Source organism: Ostrinia nubilalis, unplaced genomic scaffold (genome assembly GCF_963855985.1).
Source record: "Ostrinia nubilalis unplaced genomic scaffold, ilOstNubi1.1 SCAFFOLD_45, whole genome shotgun sequence".
NCBI classification, from domain to species: Eukaryota; Metazoa; Arthropoda; class Insecta; order Lepidoptera; family Crambidae; genus Ostrinia; species Ostrinia nubilalis.
The window spans coordinates 50,001-55,000 of record NW_026973578.1 but is presented as its reverse complement, the minus strand read 5'-3'; the positions used below and the strand labels follow the sequence as shown (position 1 = coordinate 55,000).

The 5,000-nt window shown below is 37.5% G+C and overlaps 1 non-coding gene across 1 annotated transcript in view; it reads left to right on the top strand.

The window, feature by feature from the left end:
- The first annotated feature begins 3,344 nt into the window (after positions 1-3,344).
- LOC135087460 (small subunit ribosomal RNA) overlaps positions 3,345-5,000 on the top strand; it is a 1,903-nt gene continuing 247 nt past the window's right edge. Inside the window, exon 1 of the ribosomal RNA XR_010260840.1 lies at positions 3,345-5,000. This exon is cut by the window's right edge and continues 247 nt beyond it. This is a non-coding gene — a ribosomal RNA (small subunit ribosomal RNA).

Sequence of the window (5,000 nt, the reverse complement as noted above, 5' to 3'; positions counted from 1 at the left end):
ACATATAAATTATTACTAATTTTTATAAAATTTCGTTGTGTAGAAAATAAATATAATATTTTTCGTACTCGAGCGACACCTATCGAACCGCTGGCGTGTGTGAAGAAATTACGTGGGTGCCTGCCACTAGCGAGAGGTGCGCAATTGTTTCAATAGATGGCGCTTTAGCAGTATTTCCTGGGTAGTGATGTAGCATAACATTCTGTAGATTCGAGTATCGATATTATTTTATTTGTAGTATTATGAATATAAAAAAAAAAATATTATTATTATTATTATCATCAAATTAATAAATATTTTTAAAATGTAAAAAATGTCGATGTCTATAATCAGTTGATAAATTAACGGTAAAATTAAATAATGCTACTGTATGTAAATAAGCAATATATTATACTGTTGTTGGTATTTATTTTCACTACATACGTATACTTGCATAATAATGAATGATTCTGTGTGTTGTGTTATTATTAAATTTATACATAATTTAACTCTTTATTCACTATCGACTGTTACACGTCACTACCCGAGAAATGTTGCTAAAGCGCCATCTATTGGGATAATAGCGCACCTCGCGCTAATGGCACCCACGTAAGCGGACAGTGAAGTTCGGTCGGTTCCCGACAGGTGTCGCCCGGGCGCGGAAATATTAAGTCCTTGTCTCAATCTACACACAAAATTGAATTTAAATCATACCTAATAGTAATAATAATATAATTTACTGTGCAATAATTTGGGTACTTACATAACACACTTTTCAGTAATCATTGCAATAATAAAATTATATTATCACCACTACAGTCTTGATTTTTAATTCGACGAAATTTGACAGCTGTAATTTTTTGACAATAAAAGGTAATAAAAATATGAAACTGAATTACATCAAGTACAACTAACAAGTATGATTGTTATTGTTTGTTTTGTGAATTCAATGTACACTAATTATTATGTACATTTTAGAGATTGAATAGGAAAAAAAAAACGCGTTTTTAACACAGTAAAACAACATAATAATAATTATTATGTTTAAAAATAATATTAATATCATAAACGAAAATATATATTGATGATCATCAATTATCATTGTCGTCATCATAATCAACTTGGATTATAAAATTGGCATCTTGTTAAATTAGCTATTTTATGAAACGAAGATTTTACTAACAAAGATTTACATAAAAAAAGGTTTGTAACCTATGGATATTGGCCAGCGAGTCCAGTAATAGAAAAATTATGTCCTTAATTTTATTGTAACTTCAAAAATATGATAATAAAAACTCAAATAAGCATTTTAAAAGGATCAGTACATTTTTAAATTGAAACCTTAAATTCTTTGAAGGTTTATTTTTTAATTTGTGGAAATGCTCTCCATTTTTTATTAGTGGAAATGTTTTAATGTTGGCAACACTTCTAAAATGTCAAAATTCCGTGTAATTAAAAATCTAATCAGACTTCAGGTACCGATAGTGTTGTACATTTTGTCTATTCTAGACAAATGTCTTAAAAACTTGGTGCAAAACGACGTTATTAATTATAATTTTAGGTCGTCAAAAGTTTTAAGTAATTTCGGGGATTACAAATTAGTTTGATTTATATTAATATAAAATTGCATAATTACATAACACACTCAAACATTTTAAGTGCAACTGTTGTTTATTTATAATTGGGTATTTAACAAAATTTAATTATGTACTTAACTTTTTAAAAGGCCTAATTTTATACACCTACTATGGTATATATTTATTAGTTAAAGTTTTGAATAGTTTTGAATATTTATCATATACATACCACAGTCAACTCAATTAGTTTTTTTGTTTGTTTTTCCAACAAATCACGAAATAGGAAAAAATGTATCAAATACAACTAAAAATCTTAATTTCTTTATTAAAAAAGTCGTGATTTCGAATTGTTATAATAATGATTTCGAATTAACAAAAATCATTTAATATTTTTTGTTCTTAATACGAAAGTTTTTTTTTTTTAATTAATTATTTTATTGTATTTATGTGTTATAAATATTTGTAATTTTCCTATTTCGTGATTTATGGGGTGTCGCTTTTAACACTTTAATCGCAATCAATTATTTTTTTTCTGTATCATCTTTTTAATTAAAAAAAAAAAAAAGGATTATCTAATCTAACCTAACCTAACCTAACCTAACCTAATCTAACCTAACCTAATCTAACCTAACTTTTTATAGTTTAATATATTTTTTTTAAATTATTAATTATCTGGTTATACATATAGGGGGTGTGTCACTTTGAATTTTTTTTTTTTTTTTGATTTTTTTTTTTTTTTTTTTACACTTGGCGTTTAAAGCTGCGCGTGCGCAGCAGCGTACGAGCATAGCGTTAAAAATGTTTCTTTTCCATTCGCGGCTTCCACTCGAGAACCGAGAGAGTGTACAGACAAACGCAACGTCGGCGGCGACCGGCCGAGCGAGATCAGTAACACAGCGACCGCCGTGCGCAGAGCGCGCGCGCACGCTCAAATGTATTATAAACATGATGCGCGCGCGCACACTCTGCGTACGACGGATCGGTGCGTTTATAAGTTGTGTTTTTTAAAGCAAAGTGGTGAAAGAGTTGATGAAACTTTAACTTTTTCACTCTGTATGTACACTCTGTTGGCGTCTGAGGTTTCGGATGTTCAATGAGATTGACGGGACTTAGTGTGGCTCATTGGACGCTTGTTAAACTTTGTAGATCTACGGATGGGTTGTATGATCGAATTCGTAATAAAGATCTGTCTCACTCGGGCAATGTGTCCGCGCTATGTGCAGTCATCTGTGCTTGCATACGCGCTTCGACTGGCCACTTTTTAATACGCTTCGTTGTAACGCTTCCCGCCACATTAACCTTACATAAGGGCGATGATGGCTTTTTAGCGTTTACATCAGCGTATCGAATATGTGTATATTTTTATGTATTCTATAGCACACACTCACAACACGCAAACATTTCAACGATGTATGTCTCTGTAGTGATGGTGTCGACAAATCGTGAGAGGTAGGGTGGTTTTTCCAACACCGGGCTGACATATCGTTCATGATACGAAATTTGTTAGATTTTATTATAAAATGTGATGAATGAATGTTATGTCTATGCGAACGTTCAGTGTGGGCGCCTCTGTGAGCGCTATGTGGGTGTGTTTTTTTAGCATTCTATATTAATTTATAGAGTGTTGCAAAGACTCGCCTCACGACACACGTTGTAACTGCGAACAGTGTACACAGTAGTCAAGCCCAGTTCGGTCGGTCAAACGTCGAATTGGGCTATAGACACCAAAAACACACTCTTCGTTAATATTCTTTAACGAGAGCTATCATATGTATAATATGTGCAAGCTCCCTGGTTGATCCTGCCAGTAGTTATATGCTTGTCTCAAAGATTAAGCCATGCATGTCTCAGTGCAAGCCGTATTAGGGCGATACCGCGAATGGCTCAATATATCAGTTTTGGTTCCTTAGATCTTACTCAGTTACTTGGATAACTGTGGTAATTCTAGAGCTAATACATGCAATCAGAACTCTGACCAGTGATGGGACGAGTGCTTTTATTAGATCAAAACCAATCGACGGAGGGCCTCGCGTTCGAAGTCGTTAATTTTGATGAATCTGGATAACTTTTGCCGATCGCACGGTCCAGCACCGGCGACGCATCTTTCAAATGTCTGCCTTATCAACTTTCGATGGTAGTTTCTGCGACTACCATGGTTGTCACGGGTAACGGGGAATCAGGGTTCGATTCCGGAGAGGGAGCCTGAGAAACGGCTACCACATCCAAGGAAGGCAGCAGGCGCGCAAATTACCCACTCCCGGCACGGGGAGGTAGTGACGAAAAATAACGATACGGGACTCTTACGAGGCCTCGTAATCGGAATGAGTACACTTTAAATATTTTAACGAGGAACAATTGGAGGGCAAGTCTGGTGCCAGCAGCCGCGGTAATTCCAGCTCCAATAGCGTATACTAAAATTGTTGCGGTTAAAAAGCTCGTAGTTGCATTTGTGCGCCGCGCTGTCGGTGCACCGCATCCGCGGTGATACTGACACGTTTGCGGAGCATATCGTCGGTGAGCCGACGGTCAAACGTCGGTTCAATATCAAAATCCTATCGCGGTGCTCTTCAGTGAGTGTCGAGATGGGCCGACAATTTTACTTTGAACAAATTAGAGTGCTCAAAGCGGGCTCAAAATGCTGCTTGAATATTTCGTGCATGGAATAATAGAATATGATCTCGGTTCTATTTTGTTGGTTTTCAGAACTCCGAGGTAATGATTAATAGGGATAACTGGGGGCATTCGTATTGCGACGTTAGAGGTGAAATTCTTGGATCGTCGCAAGACGAACATCAGCGAAAGCATTTGCCAAAGGTGTTTTCATCAATCAAGAACGAAAGTTAGAGGTTCGAAGGCGATTAGATACCGCCCTAGTTCTAACCGTAAATATGTCATCTAGCGATCCGCCGACGTTACTACAATGGCTCGGCGGGCAGCTTTCGGGAAACCAAAGATTTTGGACTCCGGGGGGAGTATGGTTGCAAAGCTGAAACTTAAAGGAATTGACGGAAGGGCACCACCAGGAGTGGAGCCTGCGGCTTAATTTGACTCAACACGGGAAATCTCACCAGGCCCGGACACCGGAAGGATTGACAGATTAACAGCTCTTTCTTGATTCGGTGGGTGGTGGTGCATGGCCGTTCTTAGTTGGTGGAGCGATTTGTCTGGTTAATTCCGGTAACGAACGAGACTCTAGCCTGCTAAATAGGCGTCGTCATTTAGGTGTGCGTGGCTCACGTCACGCAACTCACTGGCGACGTATTAAAATTCTTCTTAGAGGGACCGGCGGCTTCGAGCCGCACGAGATTGAGCAATAACAGGTCTGTGATGCCCTTAGATGTCCTGGGCCGCACGCGCGCTACACTGAAGGAATCAGCATGTTCTCCCAGGCCTAGAGGCCCGGGCAACCCGTTGAAACTCCTTCGTGCTGGGGATTGGGGTTTG